Here is a 23,946-nt window from a genome sequence, read left to right as displayed (position 1 = left end):
AGCATATGCCTACTTCCAAATAGATCAACTAAAAAAAACTTCTTACTTAAGTTAGGTTATGAATTTGGAAATGCCACAATCTAAGGGACAAGGGTTCAAGCCTACCTGATTTGATGCTAGCAAAGACTAGGCTCATTTTTTATTTTCTTCATTCCCTTCTCACACTTTTAGTGGCTTGGGGGTTTCTATCTAGTCTAGAAGAGACTTGTAAACGGCCAACAATCAGATCTACAAGTTAGATATGACATTTTATAGCTCTGATAAGATCTGCTACAGAAAATTTAATATGCGTTATAGAAATACACAAATGCACTATAAGATCAGTCAAAAGCACTAATTGAACATGTAAATGTGCTATAAGATCAATGCATATGCATTACAAGACACTTCAAATGCATTAGAAAATAATGCAGAAGCATTAAAACAGTGTTCAGAAGCATCAAAATGTCAGAGAAATATTAGATCCGGTGTTTGTTAGCTCAAGAATATCTTTGAAAGGTTGTTGCCCTTGTTATGGGTCTTCCCAAATGTTGTAAAAGCTATAACAAGTCAGATCTACACAAGAAACTAGAGAAATACACAGATCTACAAGAAAAAAATGAAGATTAGAAAGAAAAGTTAAAGAACAAAGAGGCTTTAATATGAAGCCCCACGGTGAGCACCAATTTGTATATGATGGAGTCATGTATTCATGAGACCTTAGTGTAGAATGCAATTATAATAACAATGAACTAATCTAGACCCAAGAAATCACCACTAAACAAAGACTCTATGAACATCTCATGTTTCCCTAACTACAATTGCTAAAATTTCTCTTAGGTCAACATCTTAGTGATAGTTCTAGAATGTGAGTATGCTATGAATGCATATCTACAAAAGTCTATGTGAGATCTATGTGAAAATGTAGATTATATGAAGATGATAACACTAGAATGCTAGAATATGTGCATGTATAAGACTAAACAATGCCAAGTGATGTTAAATAACTACTAAAATAGCACAAAAATGATACCAAAATGACATGAATTCTATATAATAACAATGCTAAAATGGACGATAGCTCTAACTAGGTCTATAGTGCAGATGCCTAAAACTTGGGTCCTTTTGCTCTTGAATTTCCCTCCTATTTATAGGATTTCAGAAGGGGTTTGGGGTAAGATTTAGAATTTTACTTTTCATTGGAGGGTAATGGTGGAACTATAAATGTCTCATAAGGCACCAAGAGGAAAATTCCAACAGACTTAGTTTGTGAGGATAAATGAGGATTTTTCAATTCTTTTAATTTCAAAAAGGAAGATTTTCACTTTTGAGAGGATAAATGGCTTTTATTGATTTATTAAATGTTCGATTTATTTGAAACTTTTGTCTTTTCCTTTTTCCATTTTTTTTTTCATTTTATGAATTTATGAATTGCTTTTCCTCTTATTAAAGTGATTTAGGTCATTTTTGATTTGATAGATGATTGATTGATTAATGACTTGATGTTACCATTGATTTGAAAGTCTGCTGTTTTCCTCCGTTATCTAATTTTGTCCTTAATTTGTGTTGTTTGATCAAAATTTGTATTATTTTAGGTCTTTGCCAATTTTAGGGTGTCTACAGGGCTTTTAAAATTTTTAAGCCTATGCTTGTGTTGAGTTGTATAGTTTACATAAATTGATTTTGGGGTTTGAACTTGATATCTTGGTACAAAAATTATGGTTGGGTTAATGCTTTTTTTCTCTAATTTTTAATGGTATTCTTATGTATGTATAATCCTTTTCTTAAGGGTTCCTTGTAGGGCATTGTAGAACTGCACCAGAGTTTGCATTGCCTAAATAATAACAATGTTATTGAAACCTATAAACAAAGAAATTAAGGCCTAGCACGTTTAATCAACTAGTCCTCAAACTAATCAAATATCTAAGGCCTAGCATGTTTAATCCTGCATTTCAATATTATAAAAAACTATGATTGTGAATTTTTTTTTTTTTTTTTTTGTAAGAGGGGTAAACGCTTTGACTTGGAGCTATGAACCAGTGAGGCCACAAACGGGGGACATCATCCCCATGAGATTTGAACCTTGATGGCAAGGATAACAACACAACAACTTAACCATCACAACATGCCACTATTGGCATGATTGTGAATTATTATACAATATTTCTCATTATTTTGTTAAATTGAGGGCCATTGTGCTATTTTCTGAGTTGCATAGCTAAATAACAATAATACAAATGCATAAAACCCTATGCTAGTTTACCTTTTAGAGTCGAAAGAACAAAGGCACTTAAGCTTGATGAGGAACTAATTTCCCAATCAATTAAAGAAAATTCACAAAGAGTTTATTTTTCACATTCACACTCTTATAATTAGACTAAGCTATCAAGTCATCAAGTAGACAATCTTTTTGAAGGAGTCCTATTACAAGTTTTCTTCAATTTTCTTTGCTAACACCCATATATTTTATAACGTGTTAATCTCTTCTCTCTTGAGGTGTTCTAAATCATGTATCAATCATTCTTTGTATGCTGTATAGTTAATATTTAGAAGAGAAACATAGTTAGCTCAAATGCATGATGATCTTAGTTCCATAACATAACAAATAAGAGGTAGCTAATAGGATGGTGAATGTTAGTGTGGTAGGCCTATAATGTAGGATGAAACTACAATGCATATTAGTACCATGTTTATCAACCATTATTGTCAAAATATGCTCTATATATTTTTATTGACAAGAATCAAGAGTCTAGTCTAGTGAACTGAAAGTTAGCTCTTTAAAGGAGGAGTCCCTTGTAGCTTTTTAAGATATGTGCAATGGACTCTCATTCACACTATCAGAAAATAAGATGTTCAATTGATGACTTGGGATACCTTAACAAATAATTGAGTTTGAGCTAGCTAACCTAAGGGTATTCTCTATAGTCATTGTAGTGTCATAATTTGTATTCCTTTACAATCACACTCTTTTTGGGCCCTTGCTTTAGAATGCCTTTTTGTAGGCTATTTCAATCTTGTTTAGGAATCATCACATCCTATTTTTATCATACATTTTAATTGAGATGAGTCCTTATGTCTTAGGCCTTGGTACTTTTCCAATTAACTTTTTAGTCCTTTTTGAGTGAATTATTGTACCTAGAACCCTAGTCCTAATCAACTACGACACCTAGTCCTTTAAAAGGGGCCCAAATATGATCATGTGCAAGTGTCAATTCTTGAACTATTTGTTCTTTGATCATCTTGACATGTCCCCTTTTTAATGGACCATGACACCTACCATCCCATTCCTAGCCAACTAGGCCACTTAGTTTCTTAAGGTACCCGAATTTGAATGTGTATAATTGTCAATTCATACCATTTGTGATACAATCTTTAATATTTTTGTTTGAATTTTGGAAAATTAACTAAATTGAGAAATACATTAAGAACCCTAAATAAGAAAATCATCTAAGATTCACAAATCTACCTATCTATCTCACAAGTTGTAAGTTACAATTCAAGCATTCCTAATTCCCTCATCAAGAGCACATTTGTGTATAAGGAGAAAGATACAATAATATAGCTTCAAGTGTGATTTCATGATGAATTTTGTTATGATTTATCATGTCATTGCACTAAAAATTTGATGACTAATCTAAAGAGTATTGCATCACTACCATTATCAATCTTAAGGTATAATATTGTCAATTTAGCATTTCATTTATGATATATCCTCCACCTTGTCAAAGGTAAGCTTTCTTTGTACATCAATATTGCTATAATGGAGTTCAAAATACCAATTTACAAGGTTATCTTAGGGAATCCTCTATACATAGTAATATTGTTCCTCTTTCTATGTGTAGACTATATATGTAACAATTAAAAGTTGTAAATTTGCAAACAAAAGATTGAGACACATGATGATGTCAATATATAAGAAATATCCTACACCCAACTCCCAAGGTTGATTATTTTTGTGGATTAGTAAAGAGGGAAAACAAGTTGGATTTTTTAATTTTCTTTTTATTCACTTATTGATAGTATAGTTTGTCTTTACAAAACTTGATGTAGGAGCATCTTGGGTCAAAGGGAAATTTTGCATCAACCAAAAATATGACTTTGTTTTCTAGTACTAGTTTTTTGTTTGTGGAGTAGCCATTACTATTCATGGTTTTGAGTTGTGCGTGGTTGGCATCTTAATGTGAACCCCTTGTTGATCATTACCCTAAGTGTACAAAATCTAATGTTCTTTATTCTTGGACTTCTCTTCTTTCTTTTCACTACTTGGTTCATTCAGCATAGGATGGAATTTATTTCATCACAATCTCCTATGATGACATGGAATCTTGCATGGTTGGGGAACATCTCTTGGATAATGTGTAGACCTATCCTTAAGGGTGCAAATTCTCTTTTGGTTTTTGGTTGTTCTTTTGTTTTCTCCTCCAAGGCAGGAGTTATTTTGTAATTAATTTCCTAATAGGCCAATTTGTGGTCATGCTGGCTATATAAGGAGTTGGATTAGATTTAGGGAAGCAATATTTTGAAGTTCTTAGGTAGAGAAAGTAAGAAAGTATCAAGATAGTGAGCTCAGAGCTCTAATGTTGTAATACTTTGTATTGGTTGTAACTAGGAAGGTATTACAACTTGAAATATATATTTTATCATGAGAGCTATCTAATCAATCAGTATCTATTCATGAATAAAGTTGGTCAAAACTAGCTTGCGTCAAAACTACTTTTGTTCTTCCCTCCTATTGAACCAAAAAAAAATTTCTGACTCACTAATCTAACATGAGACATGATGAATAGTATGGATTTGATAAGGGTTCTTCTATGAGGGTTTCAATATCTCTCAACCTTGTAACCAATTATTTTGATTGAAACAAGTTGAAGGGCTTGCAACAACAAAAATTGAAAGTTTTATTTGTTTTTCACTTTTATGCTACATAAGCATTCAGTGCACGACAAATGGGTTTGAAATGACTGAGCCCAAGGCTTCATTATCTCGAGCCATTTTACTTGCACCAAATTTAGTGTGAACCAATTTTGATGTACACCAAATGCTTTAATGGGGGATGCAAAGATATTTGGCATCTTTTTGGTCCCTTATTGTGGTATACTTACATATTATTAAGGTATTATGTAAGAATTGTATTTAGAAATTATTTAAGACTATTCAATTTTAATATATTAGCATACATATATGCATATGCATAAATGTACATGTGAAGATAACACTAAAAGTGGTACTACAAAAATAATTGAATGGACAACTAGATTATTAATTCCATATAGTGGATATTAAAATGATAATGTCATGTCAAGATTTAGCTTCATATTAAGTGAAGCTAATAGAGTCTTGATGTTGAGAAAGACATGGACATTATGGAGACTCTTGAAGATATACATAAAAAAATGAGGAGGTATGGGAGCTCATTGAAATATAAAGGAATGGGGAGAAGAAAGGAGAAGAGGGTATGAAATGGTAGAATTATTATAGTTTTTTGAGAAAGAATTTAGAGATACCATTCTAGAGACAATATGTACTTATTTGTGGACCTTCAATATTTAAATGAAATAGAAAATATTTAGAAAAATCTTTTAGTTCGAAGCAAATAATAATAAAATTATTTAATTTATTTAGGTAGTTTACATTTATCTATTATAACCTTTTAATAAACTTATCCAATATGTTATAGATTGTGATGTTAAAGGAAACTCAATCAAGTCTTTTGATGTTAATGAAAATTCTAGTCTTTCAATTTCATTGATCATGTAGCTAGTTCTTTTGATATATGACGTAGTGCAAGGACAAGTGAACCCCCAATGGAGGTGACCAAGCCCCCAAGAAATAACCACATAGCACAAATAGAACACCCAACACAAGATCTGATAGAAAATCCAACTCTTTTATCCATAAACAATTGATTACATGCAATGTGTTAGGTTGTATGACCTTTTAGGTTACAAGAAAATATGTAGAAATTTTAGTAACAGTTTTGAAAGATCATGCAAGATCTAAATAACTCCTAGCTAGCCCAGATATGTAATAGTAAAACAATCTAGTATAAACCCCAAGTAAGATCTAAACTTTCTCTCTCAAGCCAATAAACAATCTTCTTGTTTCCTAAGCCCACACTTAGCTACTAACTCTGCTAAAATTCTCTCTTCTTAGCTACTCTTCTCTAGCTAACTTCCAACTCACCAACTCTCATCCTAAAATAGTACCCAAACCCCTCTTTTATATTTGCATGACCACAAGTTGACCTATTGCAAATTGAAACATCTAGAACTCAAATAAACATAATATACCTAAGCTGTCTTACAAAAATCTTTAAATGCACATAGGAGAAATAAATAAGACCCAAACAGGTCCTCACATATCCTACGATCAATCCATGTGACTATTAGACGCTACACATATTAAATGCACAAGTCAATCAATTAGATCTAATAAGATTGCTCTCCTCAATGAACCGATACCATTGAGAAACCACAACAACAATTGAGCATCTCCAATAGCCATTGAGTCACTCGGTACAAGGACATCAAAACACCCACCCAACACATTGTTAACCGATCTGAACATCCAATAAGCTCCTTTAGTCACCGAGTTCCTCGGACAAAACTACAACTAGGAACTACCCTAATAGTGATCAAGCATCACCTCCTTTCTACTGAGTTCACCAACTCCAAGGTTAAAACCACTTCCACATACATAATTTCCAACTACCCTAGGATGGTCTCGCACTAGACACCCCAGGTGTAAAAAGATGTTCTTAATTACTGGAAGAATATCTTCCAATATTCAACACATAAACCATAAAGTGGTTATTCAAATACATGTCCTACAAGTCATCAAATTGTACACTCTTTCCTTTTTTCCATTTCAATTAATTATTTCTTGCAATAAACAATTGTTTACTCTTCTTCATCATATCCTTCCTCGATGTACCACAAGTCTATTTCCCATGTCGATCTCTAACCCCTCGAGAATCCTTCAACTCAACTTGCCTACCAAAACTCAATTTCCTCCTATTGAGTTTTGCATTTTGCAAAGGAATTAGGAAAAAATCCTACCACCCTTCTCAATTGTAAACACATTCTTGACACAATCATGTAAAACCTTGCAATCATTCTACCAAGGTCTACCAAGTAATTTGTGATAACTACTCATGTCCACAATATTACACAACACTTGATCCACATGTTTTCCAATATGAAAATTAAAATGACACTGCTCCTTTGCCTCTAAAGAATGTTTATCTTGCATCCAACCAATCTTATATGGACAAGGATGTATCACTCTCTTCAAACCAAGTCTTTGAACCATTTCCTCAGCAACTAGGTTATCAATACTACTGCTATCCACAATCACATTCCAATATTTACCTATAGACTTACATTGAGTCTTGAAAAGATTCCTCCTTTGACAAGGTTCCAACACCTTCTTACCCAATAATACTCATCGAACCAACAAGTTATCTTCCATCTCAGGCTCATTCACCAAGTCCTCATTCTCATTCACCACATCAACTTTTCTATCACCAACTTTCCTATCAGCATTGGGACATTCAAACAATCTATATCCTTCTTCACCACATATGTAGCAAGTTCCTTTAAATCCACCTCTACCTATTCTTCTCCTTTGTTTAATATGTTTTAGTTCATCCTTAGAAATCATTTTATCCTCCACTGAGTGGTCTTGTATCTCCTTCCCTCAGGAATTACCTTGATGTATTCTCTTTAACTTATCTTCTACCTTTATGGCATACTGATAAGCATCCTCAACTAAATCAATCTTTAACATACTAATCTCATCCTAAATATTAAACTCATGCCATTAATATACCTATCCATCTTTTCATTAGAAATTTCTCCATGCTTAGACCAAATTGTTAACTAGTAAAACTCCTTGGTATAATCCTTCATATTCATATCCTTTTGTTTCAAATTCTACAATCTCTTAAAAAACTCAAGTTAATAATAATTAGGAATGAACTTAACCTTCAATTTTGTCACCATCAACCACCACCTACTGATTTTCATTTTACCTTTCTCTTCTCTATCTCTCTATAATTATTTCCACCATAAAGCATGATGTCCTTCAGCTTAGGCTATGCTAGCCTCACTCTGAGAAGATCACTGATATCCTCTCACTCAAAGTAGTATTCCAACTCACCAATATAATCAATCAGGTCTTCAAGATTCAAAGTACCTGAGAAATTAGAAACATCCATCTTATGCTATAATTTCAACCAAGCTCCAAATCTATCTAAATGACCAATTCTTTCTTCCATAGATCTCTCCATCTAATTGACTATATCTTCAATACTAAATCTATTAGCCTTAAAGTCTTCAACAACTTCCTCATAACCATCTTCTATACTCACTTTCCTTGATATTCCATCTATAACTCTCATGATCTTAATGACCATATCATTCTTCATCAACTCCATCTCAGATCTGAAATTTGATCCAACCTTCCATGAAATCTTAGTATCTACTACATCACAGAGATCTACAATTTCCCTAGGCTCCAATATTTTTGGAGGTATCTTCCAAGATCTTCAAGAATCCTCTGCAAAAAATCTTACCTAAGCACCTTGTGACAAACTTTAATTGCTTGCAAGTCAAACCACAACTTGCCACCTCACACAAACAACAAGGAATGGTTTCACAAGTCCACAAACACAAATATGCAATAAGAATCACATGAAATCTCTATAATAACTCTCTAACAATTTCCATCCAAATAAAACCTTCACTTTAATACCACTTGATATAGTGCAAGGCTGAGTGAACCCCTAATGGAGGTGACCAAGCATCAAAATGACAACATAGCAGAAACACAAAACCCAACACAATATTTGATAAGAAATCCAAATATTTTATTCATAAATAATTGATTACATGCAATGTGTTGGGCTGCAAGTCTTCCTGGTTACAACCAAATACAAAGAAATCACAATAATAGTTTTGCAGGATCTCGCAAGATCAAAATAAATCCTAGTTAGCCTAGATATGTAACACTACAACAATCTGGTAGAAACCCCAAGAAAGATCTAAACTTGTGCTTGCAAGCTGCCAAGCAATCTTATTATTTCCTAAGCCCACACTTAGCTACTATCTTTGCTAAAATTTTCTCTTCTGGGCTACTTCTCTCTAGCTAACTTCTAACTTGCTGACTCCCCTCCTAAAACACTACCCAAACCCCTCTTTTATACTTGCATGACCACAAGTTAACCTGTTGTAAATAAAAACATCTAGAACTCAAATAAACATAATATACCTAAGTTTCCTTACAATAATCATTAAAGACACATATGAGAAAGAACTAAGGCTCAAATAGATCCTCACATATACCATAATCGATCCACACCATGATCACATGCTATGCATATTAAATGCACAAATTATCCAACCCAATCCAATGACATTGCACTCCATGTGAACCAATACCATTGAGCAATAATAAAAAAAATTGAGCATCTCCAATAGTCACCAAGCCACTTGGTGCAAGCATACTAGAACACCCACTGAGCATGGTGTAAACCTAGCCCAACATCCATCAAGCTACACAAAGATCACCAAGTGAGAGTTCCACCAAGAAAAACTCTATCCAAACATCATTGAGTTCCTTTAGTCACTAATTTCCTTAGGAAAAATTACAACCAAGAACTACCCCAATAGTGACTGAGCATCACCTCTTTTCTCTTGAGTTCACCAAATCCAAGGTCAAAATGACTCCCACATACAAGATTGCCAACTACCCCATGATGCTCTTGCATCATATATGTATTACTACTAAATTTATCAAATCTATCATTATATAGTTTAAGTAATGATCTAAGATAAATAATTCTACAACATCAAACAAACTCCACATAAAAAGTGATAAGATGTAACACCCTAGTCAAGAACCCAAGAGAAATAAACCTAACATGTTACAATGTTTATTGAACTATTTATTTTTGAATTTTAAACAACACAATATAGAAATGCGGAAGCAATATACACATACACATCAAGTACACATAAGTAATTACAAATACAATTTTCCATTCCTAAAGGGTTCCTTCATGTTGATTCACATTTAAGAAGTTTATAATAATTAGTTTAAGTCTCAAGCACAAAGTCTCCTTATCATAAAGAAATAATTGATAAATTATCACATAAGAAAATGAATAAGTACAACTAATAATATGAAAGCACATCTAATGAATAAAATCGACTTCACATATCATAGGGTATGTGAAAATAGATACAAGTACATCAATATACAATACAATATCCCATAGGATCTCAAAACACATGGTACATAAATACATCAAATGAATATAAGTCTTCAAGATAAGAATAAGAATGATAATGGTACCATTGTATCGATGAGCATCCAATAGATAGAAATGTAAGGGGGAGCCAAATGGTAAGAAGACACTACCTCCCAACCACGTGATCACCTAATTAGGCTCCCACTCCCACTATGTAGGGGAGATAATCTACAATCCACTCAAAGATAATAAAATCATAAAATAATCCTAGGTAAGGAATCATAGCCAAATCTACCTTGAGGGGAACACAAACTACTGATAAAAAAAGATAACAAAAGTCAAAAAGACACTCATCCATACCAACATCACATATCGAGATCATTAATTGATACCAAGTACAAGAAGAAGAAGAAGAAAAGATACAATTTTTGGAAATATAAGAGTAACTGAGAGGGGAGAGGTGAATCAATTACCACTAGAACAAGACGAAATCCCTTATATGTTAATACAAACTTCCTTTAAACTCATAGCTTGGTTAGAACTAGATATTCACTGTAACTCAGTTAACAAAGCAATCTAATAAATTATTTTTTCCTAACCTTTAGTAACTTAGTTGTAGAAAGATAAAGCAATAAGAAAATAACATGAACACATAAGACACAAAAATTTAACATGGAAACCCAATTTGGGAAAACCACCAATGCAACTAGTTACAACTTTTCACACTTATGAAGTGAGCCCTGTTAGGAGCCAACCCTATCAAAGGTTATAAAAAACATTTTTAGGTGTAACTATTTTAAAGGATTTAAATCACCCTATTAGGAGTGGCCTTGTTAAGAAATTTCAATCTAGAAATGCCACCTAGTTAGAGGATTTACAAAATGACTGTTAAGTCATCTTTGTTAAGAGATTTCTTCACTGCTACAATTGTTAGAGAGCAAAAATGATTTACTTGATTTATGAAGGAACTAGATTCTAGATTTAGATCACTATTCTAGCTTATCCTCTAAATCCTCCTTGATCAAAATATTCTTTGTAGCTCCTTGGACACTCTGCCCTTAATCATATATCCTTCTCTTTTTTCATCTTATCATCTTCACCAATTTCTCATGCATAAGTCATAACTTGACCTTTCATATATATTAAACCCAATGTCAAGTCAACTTGAATACCCTTTAAAACAAACAAATAACATCCATTGAGTTATCTTGCATAAATGAATAAATGGATAAAACTAATCTGCTGAAGGTCGATTAAAATTGGGTCACTCAGTCACCATTGAGTTCCTTGGTAACCGACCCAACTTAGTTTACAGTGAACTCCTTTGGTAACTAACCTAACTCATTTTACATAGGAATCCTTGAACTTCTCTTCTTCTGAACTTTTTCTTGGCAAATATTGGAGTCTTCTTAACTTAGTCTCAACTAGAAATGCTTGGTAAGAGTATATAATTTGTGTAACATCAATGACAATATACAATCGAATAATTTTTATCAATAATATCCCTCTTTGGTATTGACAAAAATACAACATGTCATTAATAAAAGAAAAATTAGAGCAATCAAATGATTTATAAGATTTTATAATATCCAGTACAACATTTGGGGATAAATTGCAATGAAAATTTGCAATGGCAGTCTAATTTGTGGTGATTTTTTTTGTTTTGCAATTTTCCCCGATGCCATTGCAATACCAATGTAAGCACCATAATTGTGATAATTGCATAAGTATATATATAAAAAAATTGCATAAATCATTCCCAATTTGTTTTGATTGTGGAGAGCTATGTGCGAAAGAAGGTGGAGAGTTCCAAACGAGGGTGGAGAGCTCTGAACATCATCACACCCTTGTGTTTGGTGAATTTCACTCTTATGATATATCTCCACATTTCTTTTTTGTACCCTTGCTCTACAATTTCATTTTTGTGATCTCTTCATTTCACTTCCATGCCTTTGCTTTGCAATTTGGTTTCTATGCCCATGTGATCTTTGCATTTTGTTTTTGTGCCCTTTCTTTGTAATTTTAGTGCCTTGCCCTTGCTTTGTGATTTTGTTGCCATGCCATGACCTTTCTCTGTGATTTCATTTCCATGTTGAGCCCTTTCTTTGCAATTTCATTGCCATACCCTAGCTCTAAGATTTTCTTCAAGGGTATATAAATGTTGGTTTCTTTTCCTTCTAAATGGGTATCTCTTTATATCTCCTTCTGAACATGTATATTTAGAGATATTTTTAAAGGTGCTTATTATATCTTAGCTACACAACAAAAAAATTGATCTAGCTGCATACATTTTCCAAAATCCAAACAATAAAAAATTAAAATGCACTCAACCTATGCTAATTGACTTACCTCAAGATCCTCCACAAAATAATGCAGAACAAGAAAAATGGGTAGAGTTTGCAAGAAATTTTACAAAAACATATCATAGAAGATATTTTTAGAAAGAAACAAGCCATAACTAGTTAAATGGATCTAGTTGCTAATTAGCTGGGTTGATATATATGTATATTTAACTAGGTCATGGCTTTTGCAAGGGAATGAGCCTTGTGATTATGCATACGTGCTTGGTACATTTTGTTCTTGAGATATATCTCTACATTTTGTTGTCATGCCCTTGCTGTACGATTTGGTTACCATGCCCTTGTGATCTCTACATTTCATTTCCACTCCCTTGCTCTGTGATTTTAGTGCCATGCCTTTGCTCTACAATTTTGTTTCCATTCCATGCCCTTGTTCTATGATTTCATTACCATGTTGTACCCTTGCTCTGCGATTTCATTTGCCATGCCCTAGCTCTGTGGTTTTCTTCAAGGGTATGTAAATGTTGGTTTCTTTTCCTTCTAAATCGGTATCTCTTTATATCTCCTTTTGAACATGTATATTTAGAGATATTTTTTAAGGTGCTTATTATATCTTAGCTACACAACAAAAAAATTGATCCAACTACATACATATTCCAAAATCCAAATAAATATGAAATAAAACTCACTCAACATGTGCTAAGTGACTTACCTCAAGATCCTCCACAAAAATAATGAAGACCAAGAAAAATGGGCAAAGTTCACAAGAAATTTTACAAAAACATATCATAGTAGATATTTTAGAAAGAAACTAGCCATAACCAGTTAAATGGATCTAGTTTCTGATTAGCTGGGTTGATTAAAAATTCTTGTAGAATTATCATCATACTAGGTACAATAAAATGAACAATTAGCTATTTCTAGCTAGCAGGATCAAATAAAATTTTGCAAGGTGATAAAATTGCATATGTAAGGAATTGAAGAATAACTTCAGTGAAGAGTTGAGTGTAAGGAGTTGAAGAAGCAAGTTTTTCTTTTGTGTAAATACCATAATCATGAGGCTCATTCCCTAATAGAAGCCTCTACCACAATGACATTACCTCTAAACCATGCAAATGATGTTGAAGTGGTTCCCAACCTTGAAACACTCTTATAAGAATTTGATACTTGGTATCATCATAGGGAGACTATTCCAATACTTGAAACACTCTTATAAGCATTTGGTATTTGGACTATAAATTCTCAAAGACACTTGCAAGTGATTCCAATGTCATAGTACATACCACAACACTTTCGTAGATTCTATCCAGTGGCTCCCATAATATCCTCTATGTTGTCTAGCTATTATTTCTACCATGTAGTCTCTTTCTAAAGCCGTCCTTCTCATTTTCTTTCTAAAGACACTCCTTCTCCTTCACTCTTGTGCCTTAAATTTTGATTATCAAACTTTTGAATATCTACCTCTACCTTATCTAAAATCAACTTCATGGTGTGTTGTAACTTTGGCATAGGTGTTTGATCATCAATAGCTTTCATTTCAGCATTCAAGTTTTCAAGATTGGTCAACACCCTCACTTGTGGACCTCTCATGTCAAGCACTTTTTGTACTATTTCAACACCATGTTCTTGCTTTTGAGCTAACAATTCTTCAAATGCATTCTCTTGTAAAATATTAATTTTGTTGAACAATTGTAAACTCTTAGAAAGTGCATTGTTATTTTCATGTATGTATGTATATATAATCTTTTAGATTATGGATTATAAACAAAAAAGAAAAGAAAACATGACATTAATCATTCCCCATTTTTTTTGATTGATTGTGGAGAACTACATGCAAAAGAGGTTGAAAAGCTCTGAATGAGTGTGGAGAGCTCTGAATGTTGGTTGAGATCAATGGAGATCTAGGACTTTGTTACCATTCCCTTGTGATCTTTGTGCCCTTGCTTTGCAATTTTGTTCAAGGGGAGAAGAGGTACCTATGTAAATGTTATTTTCTTTTACTTCTAAAAATGTATCTCTTGTTCATATATAATAGCTTTGGTCAAATTCAAGGAGAATAGATTATGATGATTGTAAGCATATATGTATGTAAATCTGTTCACTATGTGAACTAGTTTACATGCATACATACAAAATTTCATAGTACTTGTGCTGAATTAAATTAATCATTCATGTCTTGAATTCACACAATCAATCAATCAAATTAATTCATACCAAACTAAGTATGCAAAAATCTGTACTTATAGATTATATTATCTCTTGGTGATTGACTAAAGATCTCGTGCACAATATCATCCAGGTAATGATCAAATGCATTCACATTAAGTCATAATAGGATTGACCAGATGATCCATTTATGTTACTTCATACTTGTTATATTAAACATTTTGTTTAACATAATTAGTAATACTAGAATTATATACCTACAGCTAGTACTCTTGTTTATTTTACTTAATCATATACATTTAAGACTTATTTTTCTTAAAATTAGACTATATATTTTTTGTCACTAAAATACAAATATAGATCTATGATAGTTATCTTTTTAATTTCAAGATCTTCATACTTAATGTGAAGAGTTTTCACTATTGGATAGTGGAATAGCCACAATGTGGAGCCACATAGCTCATGGCTTTTTCCACCAAATTATATTTTTTTCCTTCAAAAATATTATAGGTGAATATTCTTTTGATTTTCCATATATTTAATAATTTTTCACTTGTCATTTGAAGTAATTTTCTATTATGAGATAGAGACGTCTATCATAAGGATGGACATGCCATTTATATCATTTCACTTTCAAAGCTGATTCCCTTATCAAATTAATGAAACTACTTGCAACTGGCACCTTGATTTTCTGCAACTTTCCTGATCAGCCATTCACAAAACCATCATCCTCCTACCCCACCAAAGCATGCAACCCTTGTTTGAGGTTTCTATCTTAATCCCACCATTTAAGAAGACCAAGTCCAATTTTTTGTATCTAGCAAATTTATGATATAGAAATTCAATATGGAGGAGGATACATTAGCATCACAAATGAATCATCCCATATCCATAAATAACATCTAATCTTCTATAAGTCTCTCTCCTCTAAAGACCCAATATATGGAACCATTATCATCATGAGTAGACTCAATCTCCTTAGATGAATTCAATCAAAACAATTCATACCAAACTAAGTATGTATAAATATGTACTTACAAATTATATTATCTCTTAGTGATTGAGTAAAGATCAATACAATTTTCAAAGGTGATAAAATTGCATATGCAAATGTATGTATGTATATATGTATCTCTACATCTCATTGATGTGCCCTTTTGATCTCTGTATATGTATGTATATACATACATATATATATATATATATATATATATATGTGTGTATGTATATACATACATATATATATATATATATATATGTATGTATGTATGTATGTATATATATGTGTGTATATATACATACACATATATGTGTGTGTGACTATGAATGTATATAAATAGAGAGATCTCTATACATACATACATACATACATACATACATACATACAAACATATATCGATACACATATATGTGTGTATGTATGCATATATATACATACATACAAATAAAGAGAAGCTTCTCTATATATACATACATACATAGACACACACATATGTGTGTGTATGTATGTATATATACACATACATATACACAAAGAGAAGCTTCTCTAATCACCTATAGGGCGAAATATAAGAGATACATGTTAAGAAGGAAAAGAAAAGAACATTTACATAGGTACCTCTTCTCCCCTTGAAGAAAATCATAGAGAAAGCACTACTACATTTGGGCTCGAACACCACAAATTACATCACCATTGCAAATTGACTCCAAATGTTGTAGTGTTGCAAAGGGCATGAAGATCACAAGGGAATGACATGACAAAAAAATCACAAAGCAAGGGCATGAAGAACACAATGGCATGACAAAAAAATGTCGAGATCACAAGGGAATGATAATGAAATCCTAGATCTCAACTAATCTCCACCAAGAGGAATGACAAGAAAATGTAGAGATCATAAGGGCATGACAACAAAATGTAGCGATCATAAGGGCATGAGAATGAAATCTTCACCATTGTTTAGAGCTCTCTATCCTCATTTGGAGCTCTCCACCCTCTTTTGCACACAACTTTCCATAATCAAAACAAATGGGGAATGATTTTTGTCATGTTTTTTTTGTTTATATCTAAAATCAACTTCACATTGTGTTGTAAATTTGCCATAGGTGTTTGATCCTTGATAGCTATGATTTTAGCATTTCAACATTCAAGTTTTCAATTTTCCTCTTCATCATATAGTCCTTTCCACCCTAAAAACCACTTTGTTACTTCATTAAAATCAAGACTTGAACAAAGCCAATGATAAAAAAAGCCCATATTCTAGAATCCAAATAATAAAACAATAAAACTCACTCAACTTGTGCTAATTGACTTAACTCAAGATCTTACACAAAAATAATGCAGACTAGGAAAAATGGGCAAGAAATGTTAGAAAAATATATCATAGTAGATATTTTTAGAAAGAAACAAGCCACAATCTAGTTAAATTGGTCTAGTTTCTGATTAGTTGGGTTGATTAAAAATTCTTGTAGAATTTTCATCAGACTAGGTACAATAAAATGAACAAATAGCTATTCCTAGTTAGTAGGATCAAATATAGTTTTCAAGGTGATAAGATTGCATATGCACATGTATGTATGTATGTGTGTATATATGTATGTATGTATATATATATATATATATATATATATATATATATATATATATATAGGGATTTATGCTATAGGCTATATATATGTGTATGTATGTATGTTCAGTTCAAGTTTTATCTTCTTTCGGATTTTGACCCTTTAACAAAGAGTTTGGCAAGTTTTGTCAGCTTGTTAACTTTGTAATTTAGTGCTCTTAATGTTTTATTGGAGTGGAGTTGAGTTTAGGGATGTGCTTAAGTTGTTTGATTGGGTTTGTACCAATAGGGTAGTCTCTGACTAGGAACACTAATATAAATAATTAATTAACTATAGTATGAAATTTATCTAAATAGTTATATTTTTACATACCATTTTGGATAATGCAAGGGTGTATTCAAGATGTTCAAACATGACTAGGAAATATGATGCCTTCTCCCAAAATGGAATATCTGCACACATGTTGACTTATTTGATTGAAATTATCATGCACAAATTCAGTTTCCACTTCCCAAGTGAGTGTATGATTACTAATTAATGATGCTCTTGTAGAACATAGGAGGGAGATTTGGATATTTCTAAAGTTTGCAAACAATGCCCCATGCTGACTGGTACTTACACCAAACTCATAAAGATCTATCAAATTGATGAAAACATTAATATGGGAAATTGCAAAAAGGTGGTTTTTTCATTTCGCAAGAATATAAGTTCAAATGTGTCCAAATAAGACCAAGGAAGCTGATTTGTTGTTAGCAAACACAATTTTGCTCATATTGCCTACCTACTAAAGTGAAATGAGCTGTTAGAGAGTGAAGTGAAATGAGCAGTTAGAAATTCTCTTAAGAGGCATTTGTGAGAAATATGATCATCCTTTCAGGTCTCTCTACAAAACATGTTACAAAGACTTGGATTTCTCTTAGATTGGGCAAGAGTGATACACCAATTTAGCTTGGAATTTAGATCAATCTCATCAAGATTTGGTATATTGAAGAAACATAAATATAGGAAGTTGCACAATGATGTTCTTTTTTCAATTCCACTAGAGCATAATTCAAGTCCATCTAATAACACCAGGCAACTTTTTTTGTTATCCCTAAATGCATTTTGCTCTTATATTTTCTGGACAAGACAAATTAAACCAAAGGAGATTGGGTGTGTGAGCTCAATTTTATTCTTTTCATTTTTCATTTTATTTTGTGTTTTGACATGGGATTAATTTTGCTTAGTGTAGCTGAGTTTCTCTGATTAGATTCATTTTTGATCACTCATGGCTTGGACTGTGTTATATTTTTATTTTTTAGAGACTTTGTAAATTTTGCCAGTATGTTATATATAAGGCTAATTGGGATTTCAACAATGTATTGAGCATATAGATCAAATTTAGTGAATTTCTTGTTTGCAAATAAATTGGGATGTTTGATACTTGTTAATGCACAAATATATTTCTGAAATGTACAACTATATTTCTAAGATGTGTGTGAATTTGGGAAGCCTTTTGATCATTGGGTTTAATAAATGCATTTGTTGTAATTGTTGAAATTTAAAGTATCAATACCACAAATTTTTTTTTTTGATAGGTAACATTTTGATTTTTCATTGATATTAATGCTTAACTTGAATGACAGGAAGCATCCTTTGCCATCTATAGTTCATAAGAGATCAGAGATGGAAGAAGTTGGATGTATGAACAAAAGGAGCAGCCAAGATTGGAGATACCATGTTCCATCATCAGTGGCCTATGCTCGACCGCTATTGAAGAGGAAGGTGAGAAGGTTATTCATTTGGAGTGACCAAACTTGCCAAATCTTGTGTAGGAGATTAAACATAAGCTTCATAAAAGTAAGGTGGAATGCATGATTTGCTATGAAATGGTGGGAAGATCAATGGCAATATGGTCTTGTAATAGTTGCTATGCACTTTTTCACCTTCATTGCATAAGGAAGTGGGCACGAGCACCAACTTCCATAGATTTTTCTATTGGGAAAAGCCAGAGTTAAAATTGGAGATGTCCAGGTTGTCAATCGATGTAGTATTCAAGACCAGAGGATCTTTAGTATTATTGTTTTTGTGGGAAAATGCAAAACCCTTCCAATGATTTCTATTTGACTCCTCACCATGTGGAGAGCCATGTGGAAAGTCACTTGATAAAGGGAAGGAAATGTCTTGCTACCCTCATAGTTGTACACTCCAATGTCACCCAGGCCCATGTCCTCCTTGCATAGCAATGACTGCACCTCAACGATGCCCATGTGGGAAAAAAAACCATTACAAGGAGATTTTCTGATAAAAAATCAATAGAATCATGTGGACAAGTGTGTGAGAAGCTTCTTACCTATGGTCGACATTGGTGTAATAAAATATCTCATGAAGGTCCTTGTGATTCATGCACTATTTTGATAAATGCCTCTTGCTTTTGTGGGGAAAAAGAGTAGATGATTCTTTGTGGGGATCTAGAGTTACATGGTGAAGTAGAGTGGAAAAGTGGTGTATATGCATGCGAGAGTCTTTGTATGAAGATGATTTCTTATCAAAATCACTATTGTAGCTTGGGATGTCATCCAGGAGAATGTAAACAATGTGGTTTACTACTCGAGAAGTTAAAAACATGCCCTTGTGGCAAAACACAAATGCTCAATCAAAGAAAGAGTTGCCTAGACCCTGTGCCAACATGTTTAGAAGTATGTGAAAAGCTTCTTCCTTTTGGGAAATACACACGGTTAAGTTCTTGTCACCAAGAAATCTACCCACCTTGTCTTGTTTCTATGGATCAAAAGTGTAAATGTGGATCTTCTTCTAGAAAAGTAAGTTGTTGAAAAACTATGTCAGTAATAGAGGATAACAAGGAATTTTTGTGTGAAAGGTTTTGTGGATAGAAGAAAAACTGTGGTAGACATAGATGCAATGAGAAATGTTGCTCTCTATCACATCGAGGCGAGTCTGATATCTATACAAGGGATTGGGATCCACATTTATGTCATGCATTGTGGGTAAAAGATGAGATGTGGTCAACATTACTGCTAGGAACTTTTCCATAGTGGCCACTATCCTCCATGTCTTGAAACTATTTTTACTAATCTATCTTGTGCATGTGGGAAGACGTCAACTCCTCCTCCAGTACCATGTGGGACACCTATTCCTTCATGCCCATATCCTTACTCCATTCCCCAGCAATGCAGACATCCTACAACTCATAATTGCCATCTTGGAGAGTGCCCTCCTTACACAGTGAGTGTTGCAAAAGGATGTGTAGGAAGTCATGTAGTCCTTGGAAATGTTCCTTGTGGTTCACAAGAAATAAAATGTAACAAACTTTGTGGTAAAACAAGGCAATGTGGAATGCATACTTGTACGAGGAATGTCAATGGGGTTCATAGGGTTGAAAAACTTTCAAGTTGGCGGTAAAAGATGCATTCTCTATGCGGTTGAGGAAATAGAAGTCCATAGTAAGTAGGATTACTAAACTTTCTTATTGAAATTTGAGAGTGAATAGATATGGCTTATGTTACAGATTTGAGAAAGCAAAAATGTCTTGATCCTAGTTCTGGTTAAAAATAATCACTATCCTTTTAAAGTGCTTTTACTCTTGGTACATGGTTAGAGTTAACTACTATATGTCATTTCATATCCTATTCTAGATTAAGTACTAGATTAGCTAGATTCTAACCTAAAAACTCAAAAACTAGCAAATATTATTAAAAAACCTTGAAAATTGTTTGAAAATTGCCAAAAAGAGATTGTACCTATACATAGCCATCGATCTAGCACATGGCACCACTTGGGGGAGACATAGTGTAGGTGGGGAAACAAATGCAACACCAAGGTGAAATGGTATATGAGAAGTGAGACCACCTCTAGCATATCACATTTGGCCTCAACTTCTATTGTAGGTCTGCAACGGTGCCCTTTGAGTTGTGCTAGCTAAGTCTTATATGCTATTTAACTTTAATGTCAGAGCTAAATAATAAATATTGTACTAGAATGTGTTTCCCTTACTGAATAGCAAGATGTTCAAATTTAAAATTCCTACACTTAATTTAATACGTTTCTATTTTAAATATTATTTTCTAAAATAAATAATCAAATACTACTGATATAACTTGTCAAATTCTTCTTTTACATGATTCATTTTATTGTTGCTAGATTTGAATTGTTCCACAATTGAATCGGCTATGAGAGTTATCACAGGGACAATAGGAGATATGGGCATTGACATTGATCCTCCTATTCTTGATTGCAAAAAGAAGGAAATTTTTTAGTTGGAGGAGAGGATTTTTTTTGCATTGTAATGTATTGATTTTCTTGTTACATAATTTCATCTACTATAAATTTCTCCTGATTACATTGAGTGCCATGAGTAAAATTATTTTACACAATAAGTTACCAAGAAACAACATATTCCTTCTGTACAATTTTTTGATAAGTTATCAAATTTTTGCACTAAAGAAGAAGCTTTATAGGGATTAAATGAACTAGTAGCTTTTGTATTTGGCCACAAAATTCTTAGCTGAGCTTTAAGATTTAACAGTAGAATTTTAATTTTGAACATTTCATAAATGGCTGGAATTTTTAAAAATTGCTCTCCATAATTAAATTGCTGATGTTATGCTCATAATCAGTCCTAGCCCATACCAATACATGAAACCTATTTTGTTTAAGATATATACCAACCTTCCCTAGACCAAGTTGCACTACTTAAGAGTTCATGAGTGTTCAACTCTAAACAATGTATTGTAAGGGGATGATATGATTCATTTAACATATAAATTCTTGGCTTCACAAAGACATCATTGAGACTAATTTAGTCTCAGTATAATCCCCAACTTAGAACTGAGGTCCATCTTAGCAACCCAGTCTAGTAATTCCATAGAGGCAAGCTAGGCTATGGAGTTTCTTGAATGCCCTTGATTATTTTCCTCTCAAAATGGCAGGAGTATAGACTTTGCATCCTTTGTAGGTTCAATATCGTATGCATTCATCTTTATCTGAATTTCCTTCAAACAACTTCTATGAAGGCACACTTTAGAATGGTGCAACTATAATTGAGAGATAATTAACTGGAATTGATTTTCCATGGCCAGTACCAAATTGGCCCATGTTCTTTTATGTGCAGGTGGGCAACCAAATTTATGTATTATTATCATTTCTTACATTTGTGCCTTGTGAATTCAATAGATTATAATTGCTACTATTATTAGTAATATTTTATGTTCAAAATTCAAAGTTTATTGAAAATTTCTTGTTTCAGATGGGACAAGAAGAGATAAGTGCAAGTGACACATCTTATCTAAATAGAACTGAATCTACAAATGTGGAGAAGATCGTAACAACTTTTTTGAGAAGTGGTGTAATACCTGGCTAGGTATTATTTATCTTTGTTAAAGAATGTTTTTGATTTGTAAAGCTCTTTTCTATATTTTGTACTCACTGTGTTACTTTTCATAGATTGGGGTAATCACACCATTTGAAGGATAGCAATCCTAGATTGTTAATCACATGGCTAGGAATGGTGCATTACATCAACAAATTTATAAGGAAATTGAGGTATTGGTTGTTTTCTACCTTCTCCATTTATTACCAACATTTATGTTTGAGTGTTGATTTTTATAGCATTTTTCGTAGGTTGCAAGTGTGGATTCATTTCAGGGTCATGAAAAAGATTATATAATATTGTCTTGCATAAGAAGTAATGAGCATCAAGTATGAAGATGTATACCCTTTGGACATTCTGGATGAGAAAATTGGAACCTAGAATATCTTTCTTGTGGCTAATGGATTGATTGCACTTCGAGAAATTTGAATTTTGATTATTTTGCAGGTTGCTTTAGGGTATTGGATTTTTGAATGATCCTCAGAGGCTGAATGTTGCACTATGGTATTGTTGTTTTAGGGAATCCAAATGTTTTAAGGAAACAACCACTTTGGAATGGTTTGCTCTCTCGTTATAAGGTAATTCTTATTCTCTATGATCTGAAATAATGGTCTGTTATGCATGTTTATGTGATGTATATACAAGTTACTAAAGTTTTGTGATGTCATTTATGTTTCTTTTTAGGAATATGAATTCTTAGTAGAAGGGCCACTAAACAATATGAATGCTTATTCTCTAGGGTGAATTAATCAATAGAAACAGTTTTAGAAACCAAAGAAGGTAAAAGATGTTTCCATTGATTAATTCACTCTAGTTTTGATGGCAATTAAAAGATGATTGTGAAACTTTTTCCTTAGATGTTGGGTCCAATGTTTCTTATATTTGTTTTACTTTCATTTTGGGCAGGGATTCCATTGCTTAAGATTTGTACGATAAATAGAAATACTTCTCAATCTAGTAAAGATGTTTACTTTTTTACTATTTGATTACATTGAAAGTGCATATCAGTCTTCTAGAATTTGACTGTAAGAATTTTTAACATCCACATTTCAAATCTCACACAGTGATTATTCATCAGGATGAAGGAGAGTGCAAGAGAATAGAAAAATGACTCTAGGAATTTTTAACATTAGAGTTTCATATCACACATGGTGATCTATAATCGGGATGAAGGAGAGTGCAAGAGAACAAAAAAATTTCATATTTTTCTATTCTCTTGCACTCTCCTTCATTGCGATGGATCACCATGTGTGATCCAAAACTTTGATGTTAAAAATTCTTACATAATCAAATTCTAGAAGACTGATATGCATTTT

General features: G+C 32.8%; 1 pseudogene; it reads left to right on the top strand.

Annotated features, from left to right (window-relative positions):
* The first annotated feature begins 19,058 nt into the window (after positions 1-19,058).
* Positions 19,059-20,664, top strand: LOC149553052 (NF-X1-type zinc finger protein NFXL1 pseudogene; annotated as a pseudogene).
* Positions 20,665-23,946: the final 3,282 nt, after the last annotated feature.

Source organism: Cupressus sempervirens, chromosome 6 (genome assembly GCF_028749045.1).
Source record: "Cupressus sempervirens isolate cs-2001-9-10 chromosome 6, ASM2874904v1, whole genome shotgun sequence".
NCBI lineage: Eukaryota > Viridiplantae > Streptophyta > Pinopsida > Cupressales > Cupressaceae > Cupressus > Cupressus sempervirens.
This window is presented reverse-complemented; position numbering and strand designations above follow the sequence as displayed.